Below are 20909 nucleotides of genomic sequence, written 5' to 3'. Positions count from 1 at the left end.
GCCAGACATCCGTGAACACCACATAGCGTGATTATAAAAATCTCATGGAAACCAAGTGTTTTAATACAGTCCACTCAAGTGACAGCCACCCTTGTCATGTGAACACAGCCTGTGACTGGCCAAGCAGTGTTTCGTCAGCCAGGATCCTAGTTAGCAAGCGTGTGGTTTTTGGGAAGCACTTGTCCTCACCCTTGCTACAGGAATGGCTTTTTTTCCTGTATAAAAAGGCAGGTGAAGGAGCCATGGGCTGGTTTTTCTTCCCCAGAAGGGGGCTAACCCGTGGGACTGGGGGGGCTGTTCACACAACAGGGAAGAGCCCCTGGGTTCTAGTACAAGCTCACCACTAAGGGAAGTTGCTGTAAGCTTGCATTCCACATAATAACCCCGCCTCCCAGGGCATGAGCGTCAGGCTAAAATACCTTTGTGTGGCTCACAGGGAGCATCCTGACCAGACCCACCTGTGAGTGACCAGGAAGGAAGAAATGAGCACCTCCCGCCAGGAGTGTGGCTGGAACCAGGACTTTACCCCCTCTCCTTTTAGTATAAAAGCAACTTGAATCCTAACTCAGGGAAGCGCTTCTATGGGACACTAGTCCACCATCTTTCCGAAGAAAGTCATTGTTCCTTGCCCCAACGTCTCCTGATTTGTTGGCCTGTCGTGTGGCAAGCAGTATGAGCTTGGACAGGCTGACTGTTTCATCAGGCCCGCTTCACCTGGCGCCCACGGAGGTGGGTAAGACACATGTCACTTCATCCAGTCACGTGACGCTAAAGTTCAGTTAGGGCTGCCGTTACAATCTGGGTACAAAGTGAACTTCATATCAGTCTGTCTTTTCATTTGCTCTGGATTAGTTAAATTGAGGCGGCAACTAGAATATGCTGCCAATGCAGAATACGAATAAAATAAATAAATGAAGTATTTACAGCAGCTGCAATTATTAATTTTAGGATAGAGTAAAGCTCAGAGCTTGGTTTGCTCTAGAGATGTTTTAGTTGTTTTTGTTTATGCCACTTGTTTTTTGTAGTCAAAGAATGATGTTTCTGTTTTATTTTTCTTTTTTGTGTTTTGTGGTATAAACCCCTAGATTTTCCTATTAGTTTTGCTCACAATTCTAACTCTTCTTCCTTAGCTATGTCTTCCTGTATCATTACGATGACCCTTCAAGTGAACAGAATGGTCCCTTTGAACCATGGAATAGGTGAATGACCTTTTGAAATAAATACACGCTCTGGTGCAATGCAGCCAGGAAAACCAAACGAACTGACAGCCAAATAAAAAGGGATTGGCTCCATGGGGGTACACTTGCCAAATCGAGGCTGCGGCCGGGAGACTCTTACGCATTTTCCTAAGTGACTGTTGTGTAACACACTGAGGCTGTGTGGATCTGTAAGTAGCCATCGCTCTGATATTTAAAAAGCCTTGTTCTTTTATTTTTCCTTCCTGTAATGGAGACATGAAAGACCAAGGTTTACATATTGAAAGCAAGAGACCAAATCAAACAGCGGCTTATTCTTTAACGCAAACAGAGCCAAGGCTGTAGGTGGTAGATGTAACCAGGAGCTGGCTCTCTGCAGATAAAGAGGAGATTAGGGGGAGAAAAGTCCCTTCCACTGAAATAATTACCTTTAATTACTGAACTGCTCTTAATGTGTTTCATTTGCACAGAATTTTAAGGGTAAATGATGCTGACAAACACTGATGAGAAAATGGAAAAGACTCATTTAAAGATTTAAGGGGGATGTTCTGAAAGACCGCCCTTCTGGCTCTGACTGCATGGACCCCACTTCTCCTTCAAACCCTGCGGGGACCTCTCCTCCTCAGGGACCCCCCTCCCCCAATCCTTTCCAGCCCCTGAAATCCACAAGGTCGAGCCACCAGGGCTGTCACCTTGTCCCTTCGTACAGCTCTTTCTCTTTACCTGATAACTTGGGGGACAAGAGAGGCTCTATTTAGAGTTCAAATTTGAAAAATGAGATAACAAAACCCAGAGGGCTTTCAGTGACTTTCTTCAGTTTTGTGTATCTTTCCTGTCACACCGGCTACACTGAAAGCAGTGGCAGGGGGGTACTCTGTGTCTGTTTCTTTCCTCCACAGCCCCCATTGCAAGCTGAGTCGATCACGAATGACTGACGGGTGGCCAGGTGACTGCACTTGGGCTTTAAAAGTGGCCTCGGGTATTTGGAATAAACATGAGACACCACCTCTAACAGGTAGTAACGATGGATCCTTTAGCTGACCAGCCGAGGGTAAGCGGGCTGTCTGCAGAGTCACTCCGCAGCCATGCCTGCTGCCAGTTCGCAGAGGACCTGGCCCCTGCTGTGGGCTGTGTGCGTCCAGGGGCCGGGACTGACGGCGTCTGGGAGGCGGTGCGATGCTGTGCATTTTCTCAGGTTGGAACCTCCTGCAGCCCTTCCGAGTCCTCGCAAGTTCCGAGCTCTCCTGAAGAGGACCCACGGTCCGTGGGGTCAGCATCGCAGCGGAAGTTGAATGTTTCCTGATGAGATCACTGGACCTTCACCGCCCCCCACCACCGACTTGGTCCTTTATCAAAGTCCTCAGATAGAATAACAACCCTCTGTTAGCATACATATTGCCAATTCAGCTGCTCTTCCTGAAAGCGGATTCTTGTTTTGGATTCCATCAACATTTTTATAAATGTTCTACAAAGCACTAATTTGCTTTTTCTGCAAAAGCAGTAAGCGTTCTCTTGTATCAGTTCCTGTGAAGTTCTGAGAACTGCTGAACACTCAATTCCCACTGTGTGTGAGAGACTAGCTGTGAATTCTAAGTGCAAAGCTGAGCTTTACGTGAATCACGGTGTTTTCCCCTGGTGGTTAGCACAGTGATCGTACTTCTCCATTAAGTAGTGCCTGGGAGGGTGGGGCACCGTGTTAAGAAATAGACTGGGTATAAACAGTCATTATTAATGTGTGTATGTCGACAGAGTGTGCATGTGGTGCAGAGTACATGTGCGTATATAGAGATGTCTGTGTATTACAGAAGTAGGTACATGCATAGGTGTGCATGTGTACACGCACACGCACACACACACGCCTTACACATATATTTCGGCCCTTTGGGTATGCTCTCTATTTTTTTTGCAAAATACATACCTTATCATCTCAAGAGAACATTTTTCTCACAAAAATGCATTGAGATATTTAGGCTGTTGCTTCAGAGTTCCTTGGGAAAAAAGCAATAATTGTGATCACCTCCGCAAGGTCTCTGACTCCCTCGCGTACCCTAAGGAATTACACTTTAAGGAATTTCATCTCTTCGCCCTCTCTGTAATTCACCGTCAGGTGCGAACAAGGTTCCAGGCACCGCTGAGGCTCTTTTGCCAAATTACTGGGACTGGTGTCGCCTTGAGGACCCTGGCCACTTTCATTTCCTCTTTTTCCGAAGCTCTTCCGCCTGGAACCTTCCACATTGTCCGTCGGAGCCCCTGTGTGAGCAAGCTGTTTCCCTGCGCGAGCTGCAGCCCAGCTCCTTAGAGAAAGAGAGAAAGAAAGGCATTTTTTGTCGGAAAGAGAAGTAACCACAGGCTACTTGCAATCACATTTACAGGCAGCACATTGAATGAGGAATTTTGAATTGGATTTTGTATGTGTGTCCCACTGATTTTTAAAAAGGACACTCTTGTTTCTCATTCTTCAGTTACAATTCAACTGTAGTTGGCTAATAGGTGTGTAGTATAATATGTTGACTTCTTAGGGAAAGCAGATTTTCTTTTGTATTAAAAAATTCAAATAATGGCCTATCATGAAAAAGAACATAAAAAGAACTTATATAAATGAATCACTATGCTGTACACCAGAAACATATTTTTAAAAAAATCAAACGAAATGAGCCAAAAAAAAAATCCCCTAAGTATTGCCAGCAGTCCATCGAGTCCCTTCTCTTCCGTGAAGCCTCTGTGGTCCTGGTGCCGGAAGCCTGGTGCCCACGCCACCTGGCTCCAAACAGGCCTGCCTCCTCCGAGTCCGCGCCCCCCTCTGCAGAGGCCGCGGACACTCGTGCCTGACGGGGTGGCAGCCGCTCGGGGAGGAGGGAGCTGCGCCCCTCGCTGGGATGCGCCCTGGCGGCTCCTGGGCTGCCAGGGCGCCCGAGGGGCCCGGGGTCCTCACGTTCTCGCAAATCCATCACCTTACACACAAAGATTTTCAGACAAAGACTCAGGGAGATCAGAGCAGGTTCACAGTGTTGTACGGCTGACTAACAGAACTGTCCCCTACAGTTCTTCAAAGTTCAAACTGTAACCGCCAGGGACGACCGCTCACTGGTGGCCGCCTCCGGCAGGTCAGATCCGCGGGGTCGCTGCTCCCGCCGGTGTCCTGGGCTTCCCGGCCTAACCAGGCCGAGGGCGCGGTGCGTCAGGGCCGTGCTGGTCCTTATCAGGCACCTCCCTCCCTGGGTGTCCTATGTTGAATGTTTTACGTAATAAGCCATTTTTCCTAAAATATGGCTGGTTTCACAAATTAGTCTACACAATATTAATTTATTACTAATTATTAAACAATAATTTTTTCAGTCTTCAAGATCATAAACTGAGGTCTTTCTGGAGAGAGAGGATACAGCTGGGACTGAGGGGGATGTCACCAACCTGACCAGCGACTGATGCTCTAGCCACGAACCCGGTTTCTCCCTCAATGGACTTGACTCTTGCCGGGGAATCAGACAACTCTGGATCAGAACAGAACTGTCCACTGTGGCCAAATGTCAAATTTTATGGGGAAAAACCAGTGAAAGAGACCCTGTGACTTGTCCAAGGCCACACACCTCATCAGTGGAGACAGACGTAAGGGACGAGCCAAGCTCCCTGACCGTCAGCTGGCTTTTCCAGTCAACTCCAACGTCGCGAGTTGCTTCTAAATCTGACCCAGTTGTGCAAGCTGTCACAAGATGCCGTCATGAAAGGCAATGGCCGGACCCGCTCCACTGACATTTTGTGCCCAGTGCCCGGCGCACAAGAGGGGCTCACCCCCACCCGCCAAATCACAGCGTGAAGAGCACACACATTTCCTCCCAACGACCCCTTTCAGACAGCTTTCATACGGGTCTGAGAGCGTGGACGGCTCTGACCTGCCGGGGCTTGTGACTGTGATGGCCTGAGGCCGAGAGGAAGGAGCGCGTCTATGCCTGCTCGCTGCTTGCTCTGAGTGGCAGGTCCCACGGCCACAGGGACACCCATGAAAGGGAAAACGGAGCTGGGAGGGTACTTCTGACGTCTTCTCTCTGTGCTGTTCATGCCCCCCATGATCGCATGTGGAGAAGCAGAGCCAATATGAACAAAATACATTTACAGAATCCCTACTCAGCAACTTAGGGGGGTACCTGAGGCCGTCCGGGCCTGCCGGTGCAGCTGTGGGCCCAAGGTTCTCAATTAAACCTGGAAAAGCGGTTCAGGTCTATTGCTTCTAGGAAGGCCATAGAAATAAGTATGGAAAAAAAAATCTCATCACATTATTTTCTCCGTGTGGTCTGGTTCCAAAAAAGCATTGCGAGAGGCTCCTGCTGTGAGTTGATCGATAAAGGCAGATATTTGAAGGTAAGATTTAAATACTAGAGCCAGAGTGCTAAGAAAAATTAAAAGTAGCTTTTTTTAGACATGGGACGTAATGCGAAGCATGGTAACTAGAGTTAATGATACTATATTCCATATTTGAAAGTTGCTTACAGAGTAAATCTTAAAAGTCCTCCATCATGAGAAAAAAAAATTTTTTTGTAACTATGTTAAAAAAAAAAAAAAGACTCCTGAACCAGAAGAGAAATGCACGTCTCTAACCTGCAGCAGCGCGGCTCCGGCAGAGGGTCTGAGCTGCCGCTCTGGAAGAATCTGAGTCATCGGTGTGTAGACCTATCAGCTCTTGCTTGTCCGTTGACTATGCCTTTACCTTAAAATGCATTTATAACTTTCTAAAATCTGATCTCAAGTGCACAGATGCCCCTAAGGGATGGTTTAAAGATGTTTGAAGTAAAAAGTCAATAATTTTCTATTGTATTTAGGGTTTATTTTGTTTGCCCCCTCCCACCCCCCAAATTGCTTCCAAGATAATCAGGGAAATCGTGCTGAAATTACTCATCTAGCAACACACACACCATCGTTTATCTTTTTGGTCCAAGGATCTTAGACCAGAAAGTTCTGGAGTTGGAGAATTTGTCTGTTTATCAACAAATCAGCGCACGTGTGGATTGGCTAACGTTTCTCCTGCGGGCCAGGCCGAGCCTTCCCTCCACCTCCAGGCACTTCGCCTAAATCCATTCTTTCTCTCTGTGGGCTGTCTGCTAATCTCTCCCAAAGCATTAGCTGATAATTTGAGGTGTGACCGCTCCCAGGAGTACTGCATTTCAAATGAGGTCTCCAAGCTAGAAACTGCTTCAATTAAAGGATCTGGAGAGGGGAGGAAACTTGTTATTTTTTCACTTACTTGTAAGTTGAGTTCCAGGCCAGCTAACTCCGCCCTCAGCTGGAGCCCCTCCCTGCTCCCTCCCGCGTGGAATTCCCTCTGAGCCAAGAGCCAAGGACTCTGAGAGGCACCGCCTGCCTTGCAGGCCTCACATCACAGTCATTTCAGCCCGAAATCGGATTCACTCGCCTGTGTCTTCCCTACGGGTTGTGGCTGAATGTGGCTGATTTCATCCCGGGTAGAAACATTAAAAGCATCCGATTGCTGAAGGCCGTCTTCCCCGCCTTCAGGAAGGAGCTGGTGTCTCCAGGGCCCCGTCCCCGCTTCGGCTACTCACTCTTTGCAGATACAGGGGTACAGCTTACTTTTAAAGTGCAGTCACAGATTTGATTCCCTCCTTTCCCAGATATTTGAACATACTTAAATATCAAGCACCCGCTGGACCAGGTTACTCACTACGGTTTTCTCTGCCCACGTCTGCATGAACAATACATATGTTATATATACCATGTGCGTTAATATGTGTATAGAATGGGCAGTAGTGTCAACGTATTCTGATGTAGTGGGAGTTACAGTGACAATGATTTCTACGTTTAAGAGCAAACATTTCTGGAGTTCTTTCTGTGGTCAGCCAGCACTAGACATACAGCAGGAATGCGTACAGAGAACTCTTGGTGGTGATGGCTTCTCTTACCACATTTCAGCCCTTCTCCATTTTTCTCCTTCAAAAATGGCAAATGACAAAAGAAGGATAACCACGCACACAGTTCAGAAAGTTATGCTCAGTTTTAGGTTTAAAGAAAAAGCTCTTTCTGAAAGCAAAAGACAGGCAACAACGACTGTATAGAAAGTTTACAACTTCTCTAAAAGTGACATAAAACATGTTAAAAAGCAAAAAAGAAAAGAAAAAGAATCAAAAAGTATTGAGAAAAATACACTCAAAGGAAGGTTAATTCCGATAGCATCTACACGTGGTACCAACCAAAACGCCCGAGACCCGGATGGGCACGGGGGTGAAGAAGTGAGTAATTAATTCACCCAGTGAGATAAAAACACATTTAAAATTTAAAAAAGAAAAGAAAAAGCCGCTAGGGTTTCAACTGTCTATGTTTTGTTTGAATTGGTCGAGGCCTGCAGCCGCCAGGACGAGAGCGAGCCGCCCCAGCGTGGCTCAGTGCTGTCCGGTTGCCGTTCGCGCGCGCACGTCCCGCGGGCTTCGGACGCCGCGGGCGCCTCGCCGCCGGCAGCAGGAGGGAGGGTGTCCCCGGCCGCTGGCTGCCGCGGCCCCGTGATGTCTGTCCACGTCTAAAGATCTCTTTAGGCACATGAGCAGGAATAAAATCAGGAGTCTCGATGTGTGAAAGTCGGTGAATGCTCCCTAACATTTTAGTTTTCAGACACTTAACATTGCTAGAAACTCTTTCAATCATTTCTGAATAATAATACTGTTTTTAAGTTTGGGGGTGAAAAATGGCCCACACCCTGAAACAACACAGCCGTCCTCTGCTCAGAGGACAGGTGGGCGGGAGGATGGAAAGTACCGCAGAGCCTTCTCCCCCGCCTAGGGTGGTAGCCCCCCAGGTCATGGGGGCACTTGCCTAGAGTCCTGCGCCCAGAGCCCTGGGGCCACCTGCCAGGGAGCCACTCCAACACTGTCCTGTTTACCGGGTTTTCATTGTTTTCTTCAGAATGTTGCTCAATAAGCCAATTGTGAATAACACATTTATTTGTTAATGAACGCTTTCCACCCTTATTTGAAAAAAACATTTTCTAATGAGAAATTTTTAAAATTTGCAAAACTAGAGACCAAGGTCTGAGGAGTCACCGTATATTTACCACCTCGTTTCAGCAACGACAAGCTCACGACTCGTCTTGCTTCATGCTTCCCTCCTTCCAGAGCTAGAGCAGAAACATGAAACGCTTGCAAGAGGGGAGAGTCAGTGAACTGATGCTCGGGGCGAGCAGTTGTGTGTGTGTACCTCTGTGTGCCGCGGGGGTGGCGGAGAGATTCGTAGGATCAGGGCTTTATTAGTTCTTCCTCCTACAGGTGTTTTACGTGTGGCATGGCCTGCGGACCCTTGTCCCCTTAGTATGGGAAGCCCGGCTCCGGAAGTTTCAGGTTTCCATTTTAATCTTCAACTTAGTGACTTCAGGCGTGCATCTGAAAGCCGTCAGCGAGCCGACAGCCCGCTTTCTGAAAGTGCGCGCGTGCAGACGGCGGTGCTTGCGCGGCCAGGACGCGCGGTCGGCGTCCGGCAGCCCGTGAGGCGGGAGTGGGCCCTGGTCACGGACGAGCGGGAGCCGGGCTCCGCGCCCCGCGCGCGACCTGAGGCAAGCCACTAATCAGCCTGTGGGCCGCGCATTCCTGCCTCTTCCGTTTGTAATTTAAATTTGTATTTAAATTTCCAGTGGGTACTCTCTGCAGGCGCTGTGCGAAGCCCGGGGGAAGTACACACCCTTCCAGACACGGGGCCCCTCGAGAGGGGCTGGGAGCAGCGGCTGGCTGGCCTCTAAGGTCGTGTCCAACTCTGACAGTATGTTTTTCGGGGTTTATTTTATGTTCATATTTCTTCCCAAAGCACTCATTGTCCCCCGTTACCTACGGGCTCATGCTTTCAAGTCCAATACTTGCGAGTGACACGCTCTGACCTAAATCTGCCTTTCTAACTTGCATTTCTCCATCACCCTTACTGAAAGTCTCACTCCGCTGTTACAGTGATTTCTGTTCTTATTGTCACCCGGACATTGGCTCAGCGAGGAGTCCCCCTCTGCTTCCTGGGCCCTCACTGCTTCCCCCTGAACATCCAGTCTCCACCCGTTTTCAAGAGCCGGCCCAGTTCTCACCATCTCTGTAGACCCCGCCCAGCCATTCCTGCACAACCGCAGCTTCCTTCCCCTTCAGGACAGATGGACACCATCCCTGACCCGGTCCCGGCTCTGGGTTCGCATAGCAACAGCCGCCATCATCCTTCTCAGCTCCCTTTCCCACCAGGAAGTGCGTGGACAGGAAGTAAGTTTGTGGACAAGACTCAGTTTGTGGACAGGAAATAAGTCTGTCATTTGTGAACAGGAAGTTTGCCCACTCATCTCTGAATCCCAGGTGCGTGGCCCAGGGTGCATGTTCAATAGATGACTGAAGGTGGAAAAGCCCGCCTCGTTTCCTGTTTCGTGTTGTCCTCTTCCCCGAGCGTGCACGTGGGGAAGGACGCTACAAGCTTTCCATTCCTTTGTGGCTCCCAAGGTGTGACTTACACAGAAGACCCTTCAAGTAACAGGGTTTCTCTTCCAGCTTATGACCCAGTTGCATTTTCAGGTCTTTCTCAAGAGATAGTAATGTTTTGTTTTGTTGGTTTTGCTTTGGGGGGAGGCTATTTGGCTTACCCATCTACTATTATTATTTTTAATGGCGGTGCTGGGGATCGAACTCCGGAATTCACGTACGCCAAGCATACGCTCTGCCACCGAGCTATGCCCTCCCATCAGGAAGGAATGGTTTTTTAAAATTAACTTTGATCCACTGCTGAAGATTTTGTAAATCCCAGTAAAGGTGTTCGACGACAATTCTTAATTACATACAATTCCAAACGCTTAGATATTTGGAAACACTTGGCTCTCCTTAGCAAGTGCATAAAATTTGTTTAATGATGTTTTCACAGTCTCATTAGAGAAAAGATTCTCAAAAACGCCCCTAAATTATTTTCTTTTCTAACTCTGCTTCAACTACAAGAAAATCTTAAAACCCCCGAATGATGGTAATCCTGGATTCAGAGCCCCTGAAAGGCATCTGAAGCACTTTGATGGGTCCCGTTTTGTTTGAGCCTTCAAATAAACAGTGGGGAAGGAGGTCTCCAGGCCTAAGTCTTCTTTCACACCTAGCAACGAGGAACTAGGTTTAACACTCATCTTTGCAGCACTGCATAGAGCACAGTAAAGAAGCCTCCGTCCGGTTCACGTCGGCCAACCTGTTGGCCACATAACCTGGAAGTTTGAAAGACATCTGGAATGTACACAGTCTGAACGAAATGATGTGAAAAGCCAATATGACAAGAAAAGACAGGGATTCTTAAAGCTGTGACTTTGCCTGCAGGCTGAGCATCAGAGCGGCTGAAGGGTCCAGGGCCGTGACCGGTCCCCGACTCCCTGGAGTCAAGTCCCACCTGCCGGCCAGCGCTCTGGTCCGCTGCCTCACTTCTGGGCCCTGGGCCTCCCCGTCTGTGTCCAGTATCCAGAGTCCAGGAAGCTCTTACACCAGCCCTGGCACGCGATCCGCTCTCTGTGCTCGCTTTGTATTACACAAACGCGTCAGACGCCAAGGTCGTCCCTTCATGCAGCATCTTGCCTCTGCATTTTCCTTGTCCAGTTCCTTCACTTATCCATAGATAAAACAAACTCTCTTAATAATAGCCCTTTCAATAACATTCATGTACCCATACACGTTACTTGCGCGTGTATTACGTGAGAAGCAGCTTGCTGGATGGGGGTCCTGTGTTTATGTAAGACCAGAGAGCAAGTCTCCCCACCTGGGCCCGTGGCTGCAGGCGGCCGTCGGACCCTTCTCACCGTGCCATCCCCCGGGGGCCCCAGCGCCGGAGGACACATTCAGGGAGCATTCATCCTCTTCACACAGACCCTGGCTGGCCTGGCCAGCCCGCACCTGCTGTGACATCCACCAGGCTGGCCTTGCCCCCTGGGAAGCAGGGAAGCCAGAAGATGCTCTCCATCCCGCCCCAAGGCCCCCGCCGGAAAAGGGGCACTGAAGACCACTGCTGGCACCACTCTTGCTATCTCCTTGCTTAGGGAATGTTGTTTCTGTGGATGCTGGATGCCAGCCCCTCCTCCCCACGCATGGAGCATCTGTGGAACAAACGTTCTGAAATAAGCTTCCACTTCCATCCAAAGGCTGTGTCATGGCCCCCTGCCTGCCATCATCCCTACTCTTTTCTTTAATTACCAGATTCTGCTTTCTCTCTGGACCCACCCAGTTCCCCGGGAACTCCCCCGGGGGGGCAGCCAGCCTGCCTCAGCCGCAGCCTTCCCCCGGCTGCGCCCCCCCCCCCCCGTCGGGGCTCTCTGAGACTTACTCCCGCCTCTCTCTATTTCTCCTGTGACAAGATGCGTATCGCTTTGCATCAGGTTGCATCAGATGTTGTCGGAACGTGGAAGAAAACAAAGCGTTCTCCCCCGGGACCCGGGTGCTCCCAGCAACAGACTTGGGGGGAGCCTTCGAAGGGCGAACGTCTGCCTCGGCTTCGTGCAGTCATCCTTCTCACCCCCCGCCTACGTCGTGTTTTCTCCCCCTGGGCGTTACAAACATGCCCTTGGATCCTAAGTGTTTTCTGAGGCTGCAAACGTTTTGCTTGTACAGTAACATTCAGGATTCAGTCCTCCACTTGGTTTTGTTCATGCTTTTCCAAGGACAGACGATTGAAATGCCATCAACAGCAGAGGGGCATCTTGTGGAAACCTTCACTCCAGAACTAACAGCATATTGATTATCCTGATTTGCTAAAACAACAACAACAAAGCAAAACAAGAAAAAAGAAAAGAAAAGAAAGAAAAGAAAAGAAAAAGGAAAAAAGTCACTTACTGTGGGAAGACATTCTTGGTGTTTCCAAGATGTTTGAAATAAAAATTTATATGCCCAAAAATGTGTTGTTTTGCTTAACCGAGGAAACAGTATGACTGAATTTTACTTTTTCCCCCTTTTTATCGCTGTTTCTCCTGCTGTTGCGCTTTGATTAAATTTTGGAAAAGAGCTTTTGCCTCACACTGATACTGACTTCTTCTCTGGTGAGATCCTGGTCTACACGCCAAGGTAAGATTTTAGGGGCTGCCAGCCCTCCCCGGAACCGGCTAAGGTCTTTGCTCAGAGCGTGTGACTCAGCTGGACAGGCCTTTGCAGAGGCTGCGGACCTGCCCACTGTAGAGGTGGGGCGGCGTCCGCGGGAGGCTGCCGGCGTGCTAACCTCTGACCGTCAGAAAAGCACACATACAAGTGCGGGAAGTCGCACGCCATGGCCTGTCCCTCTAACTCATAGTTGGGGGATAAGTGACAATAAGATGGAGTTCATCCAGTTCCTTACATTTTATCAGGCTGTATCTGGCTGGATGAACACATTTCTTCTTCACCCTGTCCTGTCCTCGGTGGACAGGGAGCTTCAGCCCTGGAAATGATGCTCCAGTCATTTCTCTCACTGTTTCCTTCCTTCTAATGTTTCTGCTCTAAATCTCTGTTAGACAGTTTGATCCTGGATCCATTTTGCAAGACTGTTTTCGTTTGTTCACTTGTTGGTTTATTTTTGCTTCTAGACCTGGGGGACTGCTTTGGACCTGTCTGCCGGCTGTCTGGCTCCCAGGCTGGAAGAGGACGCGGGGGGAGAGAAACTGCTCAGCGTCTCCATCTACCTTTATTTGCCGGCCCTCCTTCCCCTTCCACGGGTGCTGCTCCCTTTCCCTTCTCTCTCCTCCTTCCTCTCCCCCTTCCTTCTTCAAACTGCAGCCAATCCTAATTTTATGAGTGCAATTTCCTCTCTCATTTTTCGGGATCAAACTGGAACTTTATTATTGTTCTTATTTCTGTTTTCTCCCCGGCGAGCTGCTGTGTTTGTCCATGGCGGTCGCTGTCTTACGTGCCGGTCTCCTCCTGCTGTCTCGGTGGCCCTTGGTGGGTCTGGCTGTGTTTTTATGAATGGGGGCCCGGGCGGGCTCACGCGGGCGGTGACTGTGGGTTTCCTCTGCCGCCGGCACATCTGTTTCCTGAGCCGCCTCCTCTGTGAATGGTTAACTGCAGGCCCCGTGTAAGAGGGTGAGGCCCCAACAGTGGGGAAAACAGGCGGGCGTCCTGGGGCCTCTCCCTCCCCCTTCCCCACGCCCCTCCTGGGCCAAGTGCCAAACCGGGGCATTGATGGCAGAGCTCAGAGGTTTCCCAGCTTCCTCCGTTCCGGGTACCTCAGTCATTTTTCACATCATCCTGAAGCCAAAAGCACATCTTAGATGTCCTCTTCATGAGCAGGCGGGTCCAACTGATTAACTATGAATGTCCTGACAACTCAGTCACCGTTTACCAGATGAGTACGTGTAAATTAACAGAGAAAGCAGTATTTCTCTGCCGTACTACAAGAACCCCCATCCTTAGCGGCGGGAGGGCTGTTTCTGTCGGGAATGGAAAGACGTCAGCCCTGGGAACAGATCGGATACCTCTGCCCACATTTTCTGAGCCGCCTTGATTTTCTCGTTTGCATCGTATCAGCAGCCGCTGGAAACCTAGCTCCTCAAAGTCATGACGTCCGGGAAAGGAATGCAGTGCGGGCTGCGGCCGTGAGCTGCCCATGTAGCTGCCCAGGGGGGCTGTTTCCCCGGAAAATTAAAAATCCCACAGTGACCCTGTGAGATTGCATGGCGTCCTAGGGCCCCCTGGGGTCGCAGTTTGGAAATTTTCCTTCCTGCTGCCTTGCTGCCTCTTCGCCCGCATTGGTGTGAGGGTCCAGGGTCCCTTCAGCCCCGATCTGCTGCTGCTTCTTGTCAGAAACCTCCCCGGGAAATTTATTTTCTTTAGAAAACAGCGTTTGAGCTTTATCTTCGGAGGAAAGTTTCCTCTGACGGTCATTTCGAGTGACTGCTTTGGGGCCAGTGATGGGGCACTGACTGTCACCCTCACCCTCGGCTCTAAATCTGCCCTGATGCTTGGCACGGGGCCAGCTCGGCGTTCGTGACTCTGAGCGTGGAGCCCTGGGAAGTTCTCGTCACTCCTGGTCCACTGCTGCTCCCGCTTCTCTCCCAATACTGTTAACTTTTTATTTACGTATGTGTATCTATCCTTCTTTGAAAAATGGAAACTTGGAAAAGAGACAAAATCAAGACTTTGGCTCAGCTGGCGGCGTTGAAGTCTCTTGGGATTCTGATGGGGGCGGGGACAGTTTCAATTCTTAAAATTTCAAGTGGGAACAGTGGGTTCTGAGTCATACTGAACCTTCCCATTCTCCATATTGTTCCCCACGGTTATTATTCAGCCTGACTTAAATCTTACATCATAAAAATATATAATCTCCACAGTTTTTGCATTTCTAAGGTGAGGTTTTTGAGGCTCAAAACTGGGTAGTCAACAGCATAACGTGTTCAAGAGTCAGTGAGGGCGGGTGCTGGAAATCTGCCCTTTTCGGGGGGAGGAGAAGGCAGATTTCCTCTAAGATAAGCTCAGTCTACAGACGGGAAGTGAACGCCCCCAAACAAAACATCAAGAACCCCAGCTTCCGAGCGGCTGAACCCCTCCCTCGTTTGTCCAAAAAGCTGTTCCATTCACCAGCCAAGGCCGGACCAGAGTTAGATGACCTTGCAGAGTAAAAACCCCACGCATCCTTTTTGGAAAAGGTGAGAGGCACTGAAGGAACAACTGGACGCCCCTGAAGTGGCTGCAGCGGGAGCGGAGGGAAAGGAGGCCGGGCAGGCTCACGCGGGGCTTTGCGGGCAGCCCGCAGCGGGGTGCTCACGGACCTGTGACGGGTCCGGACTTCACCCCACAAGGGCCTTTCGAGACAGAAGGCCTTCACCACGGGCTGGCGTGTTGTCGCATCTCCTCACTCCCGTGTTTCACAGAAGGAAGATGCTAGGAGAGTCTCTGAGCTCCGCGGGGGCGCTTGGCAATTGTACTAGGCGTGGTGACAAGTAAAACGGCCTGCAGCCCTGTTTATGGGCGTCACAACGAGCCATCAGAAGGCAGTCTCTCCCCACCGCACAGACCCCTCCTTCGTGGATTCTGGGTTCCTCGTCCACTGCGAAATCTTTAGGAGTGAATGTTCCGGGGAAATCTGTATTCTGATCATTTCAAACCTGCCTCCTGGGGATTTCCTGTAACACGCCTCTATCTTGATGTCTTTCCATTAACACCTGGATCTGGACTGCGAAGGGCTTTCTGAGCATGTCCACATGCTCAGCGTCCTACCTGCCCTACCTTCCTCTCCCCGCCCCCCGGGAGCTGGTGGCCTGAGTCTATGTCCCTCTCTCCCTCCTCCCCTGGCCCGCCTCTGATGCCTTCACACCACCCCAGGCCTGGGAGCATCTCTGAAATACCCCTGCATCCTCTGCTCCATCCTCTCTGCATCCTCCGCCCGTGTTCTAGCTCGGGGCATTGTCTTTCAGCGGTGCCTGTCGTGATGACCGCACCAACCACGTCCCTCTCCAAGACGCGGCTGTCAGAACCCCTCTCCACAAGCACAGGGAGGGTCAGCTCGCTCCTCTAGAGCCTCGGAAACTCTCCAGACCTGTCGAGAAAAGTCCACATTCCTGGCAACGTGATGCAAAGCCTTTCCCAAGTGTGGCTGCAGCTGCCCGGGGAGCCTCATTTACAAACCCCATCCACTGAACTTTCCCGAACACAACTCGCGTCTTCACAGTCCACCCCCTTCTCTTCCCGGAACGAGCTCCCCTCTGTGCCTGCAGACCCTGTTTCCGCCTGGGTGTCCTGCTCAGACGCCACCTCTGCTGGGAGCTGTGACTCCAGCTTCCAAACTTGCTGGGCCTGGGTTCTCTGCACCCCTCGTCTGTGGCTTCGCCTGCCCGTGGCAAGGAGGAGTGGAGTGGCGTCGTGCTCAGTGAACGTCTGTACCTTCAGCTCTGGTTTAGTTATCCTTTAGCCACATACATTTAGGGTTTTTTTCCTCCATAATTTAGTTATCCTTTTGCTACACTTTGGGAGGCAATGTTCTTCTTTCTTCCAAGTTTGCTAAGCAACATACAGTTCTTCAGAAATCTAGAAATCAATGGACAAGCTGGGAAGTTGGCAGTCCTTGTTTTTTTCATTTACTGAGATTCGCCTGGGAGGAACCGAGGGAGCTGGAAATCTGAGACGCGTGGCAATTTAACTCTTCTGGGGAGAATAATTTCAGGTGCACACGGATTTGTTATAAGGTTTTGAAACATGGGTACGGTTTTTAAAGTCATGTGTCAGAGTTTCAGCTCTCGGAAGGCCCGGATGAGTTAGCCCAGGCTGCAGGGAATCCTGTCGTCTGCAGCGTGTCCCCACACTCCAGGCCGGCGGCAAGCGGCCAGTGTTTTGGGAAAGAAAATGGAAGCATCAAGTCTGGGGCAAAAACACAGTAATTCCCATCATGATGTCTGGAGAGCCCGTCCGGGAGCCAGATTTGGGGGTTTCACGGCTGGTTCAAAAGTGATTTTGTGTTCCCCTAGCTGGGGAGAGGAGAAAGTGTCCAGGTCGGTTGGCAACTATTTTTTTTTTAAATTGAGTTAGTCATTTTACAATGTTGTGTCAAATTCCAGTGTACAGCACAAGTTTTCAGTCATACATAAGCATACATATATTCATTGTCACTTTTTTTTTCACTGTGAGCTACCGCAAGATCCTGTATGTATGTCCCTGTGCTGCACAGTATAATCTTGTTTATCTATTCTACATACGCATGTCAGTATCTACAAATTTTGAGCTCCTAGTCTATCCCTTCCCACCCCCCACCCCCTTGGCAATCACAAATTTGTATTCTGTGTCTATGAGTCTGTTTCTGTTTTGTATTTATGTTTTTTTTTTCGATTCTGCATATGAGCAATCTCTTATGGTATTTTTCTTTCTCTTTCTGGCTTACTTCACTTAGAATGACATTCTCCAGGAGCATCCATGTTGCTGCAAATGGCATTATGTTGTCGGGTTTTATGGCTGAGTAGTATTCCGTTGTATAAATATACCACATCTTCTTTATCCAGTCATCCGTTGATGGACATTTAGGTTGTCTCCATGTCTTGGCTATTGTAAATAGTGCTGCTATGAACATTGGGGTGCAGGTGTCATCCTGAAGTAGGGTTCCTTCTGGATATATGCCCAGGAGCAGGATTCCTGGGTCATATGGTAAGTCTATTGCTAGTCTTCTGAGGAATCTCCATACTGTTTCCCACAGTGGCTGCACCAAACTGCATTCCCACCAGCAGTGAAGGAGGGTTCCCCTTTCTCCACAGCCTCTCCAGCATTTGTTGTTTGTGGATTTTTGAATGACGGCCATTCTGACTGTTGTGAGGTGATACCTTATCGTAGTTTTGATTTGCATTTCTCTGATAATCAGTGATGTTGAGCATTTTTTCATGTGCCTATTGATCATTTGTATGTCTTCCTTGGAGAATTGCTTGTTTAGGTCTTCTGCCCATTTTTGGATTGGGTTGTTTGTTTTTTCTTATTAAGGTTGGCAACTATTTGCTTGAAAAACGGAATCAGTCATGCTGGCCCTGGCTTATTTGTCTTGGGATAGAAGGGGTTTGGGGATAGAAGTGGATGTAGGGAAAATGGGTGGTGAAATCTGTTGACTAAATATATGCATATATATATATATATATTTTTTTTTAATGGAAGACTTGTTAAAAAATCCAACTATTTCACACCACCATCTTGGCATTTTGGTTGCCAGTGGCAGACTCACCATGAACTAACCATTTTCTCTGAAACAAGCCAACTAGCATCCCTCAGACTCAGTTCCTTTAGCTGTGAAATGAGACTGTGGCCTGGGTGAGGATGCAGGAGTGCCTGGTGGAGGGACTATGGGAATTCTGAAAGACAGAGAAGTTCAGTTCTAACGACTTTGACTTTCTGTGCCTCTCATCAAAGGAGCCATTTGGAAGCTGTTTAAATGTGGAAAGCTACCGAGGGTTTGTGGACATATTGGTCCCAGAAGAGTTAAAGGGCAAATCCATCCCAGGGCCGGACACCTGCCAGCCCTCTTCCTGGAAGGCCCTGGTCTCAGAGAGCCTCGTGCCTTGCCCTGAATTTTTCTTTCGGTTTCCTGTTTAAATGTCACCTTATCTGAGGGGCCGTCCCTGGGCACCGCGAGTAAAACTTCCCTCTCCATCCCGTTCATCCTGCTTGTTTTCCATCATAACCCTCGCCACCACCTGCCACGTTGTGTTACTACATGTGACTGAATTGTTTGTCTCCTGTTTACCCCTTCCAGAATGTCAGTTCCATGGGGACAGGGACTTGGCATGTTTCATCTGCTGTATTTCCAGCCCTGGAATGGTGTCTGGTGCAGAGAATAAGCTCCCAGTAATTACTCGCTGAGCGAAGGGCTCAGTAAATGACCACATGAACTTTGAAAACTCTGAAGCCCCAGATTCCAAAGTTCGTTTTCAGGGAAGTCATTGTTCTTGTTTGTGCTGTATCCAAATAACTTTTTTTTATCTCTTTTGAAAGGGATGTATAGCACCTGGCAAAAATGTGCAGGGAATGAGACAATAGTGGGTAACGAGATCAGAGCCAAACGAACCAGGCGGGCGCTGCGGTCTCGCAGACAGAGCCCGCGCACTGGTCGCTCTCAGACAGACGCAGGACGGCGAAGGCAGCTGCGGCGAGGCGTCTCCAGCCGCGTTCTTGCGGGAAGTGCGGGCTCCGGGCGCTGAACCACGGCTTCCGCCATTCAGATGAAACAGAGCTTTTTTCACAGCACACACGAGGCTGAGACAATGGATTCACTTTTCTCAACTTAAAAAGTTCGCCGGCCACTTTCCCTTAAATCTTTGGCGCAATCTGTGGCTTATCTGCCTGAAAGCACTTAAACCGATGAGGAAAAGCGCGAAAAGCCCTGCGCAGGCGGCTTCGCGCGCGCACAGCTGACGGGCGTCCTTGGCCGCCGGCGCTCTGGACAGCCGTCCTCTCAGCTGCGAGCCCGCGTGCTTGCTTCCCGTGGGCTGCCTTTCTTTCAGGCACCCAGAAGAAACCCCAGTGCTGAAAGCGGAGTTGAAACATCAGTATTTCATTCGGACTCGTCACGTTCTGGTGGCGCACTCCCTAACTGTAAGCGCCCCTGTTTAAGCATAACAGCTCACTGAATAATCAAAAATGTGAACTGAGGCTTTTTCCCAAGACAATTTCTGCTCAGAAATGTGTTATTGAAAATAAGGGAGGAAGGGCGCAAATTTACTTGATATTGTTCTTTTTTCTTTTCACTTTTCTTTTTCCGTGTATAAAATTTTTTCTGTTCTCTTTTTTTTTTTCCGGCGTGATAAAGATTAGCTCTTTCCCCAAATTGCCCCTCATAATTGTTCAGCACTTCAGTTGATGCCAGCCAGTCTGTTACACCTTAAAATGTCACCCACAACATGACCGTTTCAATACGGAAGTCCAGATTTGCCCCTAAGCCTTTGGGCTAACATCTTTTATATTTGACCTCAAAAGGCTGTATTTACTCAAAGAGATTTGTAATGAATTGCAATCAGTCAGCACATGGTAACTTTCAGGAGCAGAAACAAGTGACTGCAGGAGCAGGAGGCCCCCCCGTACCCTACCCCAGCAGGTGGATCTGTCTCCGTCCCCACGGCCTCCCACCCGCCCGCCACCGGGGCTCTGGGTTCCACCCTGGGGGCTCATCCCGGGCGGACCGCATCTGGTTTCACCTGCACTGGGCAGTCCTGCCGCATGGGCTTCTCCACGAGGGACTGGGGGCTGCCCAGTCCACTTTCTTGACCCTTCCCTTCATTTTCACTTGTTGACACAGGCTCTGAGGCTCCAGATCTTAATCTTCTATTTTTTCGGATATTGCCCAACTTTCCCCTTTGGCCCAATTGTGCAGGGCTGGCTGGGCGGGCCCTTCCGAGTGTCTCTGCCCAATTCTCCGCCTGCAGAAAACTCACGCTCCCCAAGCCTTGCAGTAAACATCACCTTTTCTCCACTCAACCTGCTGGTGTGCAGAACACAGAGCCACCCCTCCCTGCTTACATCCCACACTTGGACTTGACAGTGGGCCAAGTTCCTTTCCCTCGCTGGGGAGCAGTGTCTCCGCCTCACACGGGGCAGTCCGAGGGGATGGGAACTGAGGCCGGTGGGGACAATGCCCAGGCTTTTTCTCCTCTGGGCTGCAGACACCTGCGTGACATTTATTTTGATTAAGTGAAATTTCATGCGAGGGAAGGTCATTTCTCATGTGTCACATTTTAAAAATGTGATGGTCCTCTATCCGACCACATGTTCCCTTTTGCAGGCAGGTTGTCTGGCTTAAATTTGCCGAGGCCCCCATGTGCTCCAGGGACACCGATCTGCCCCCCAAGGGCTCTGCATGCGGTGCAGTTACCGGTACATCCTGCAGCGGCCCCATTACGCAGATGGGTTGTCCTGGCTCTTGGGGATGGGGGACAAGTCCAGTGCTGGCAGGTCCCTCAGGCTGTGACCCACCACCCTACTATGACCCAACTACCTCCATCTGTTCACACGTCCCCTGCGAGCTCATGTCAGGGGAGGCTCTGCCTCGGTTCTGGACTGAACGTTCACACCCCCACCCGCCCCGTTTCAGCGCTGAAGCCACCGCCGTGCGCGGGCACTAGGAGCTGGGAGGTGGCGGGAGTTAGGTTAGGCCAAGGGCGGGTTGGTGTCGTTGTAAGGAGAGGGGAGGCGCCAGCGCCCGATCTCTGTCCACCACAGGAGGACACAGCGAGGAGGCAGGAACGGCTGCGCACCAGACCCCGGACAGCAGGGCCTGCCCTGCAGCCTGCAGAGCCCTGAGGATGCAGTTCCCGGTGTT

Source organism: Vicugna pacos, chromosome 14, assembly GCF_048564905.1.
Source record: "Vicugna pacos chromosome 14, VicPac4, whole genome shotgun sequence".
NCBI classification, from domain to species: domain Eukaryota; kingdom Metazoa; phylum Chordata; class Mammalia; order Artiodactyla; family Camelidae; genus Vicugna; species Vicugna pacos.
The sequence above is the reverse complement of the archived record's forward strand: the minus strand, read 5'-3'. Positions refer to the sequence as shown.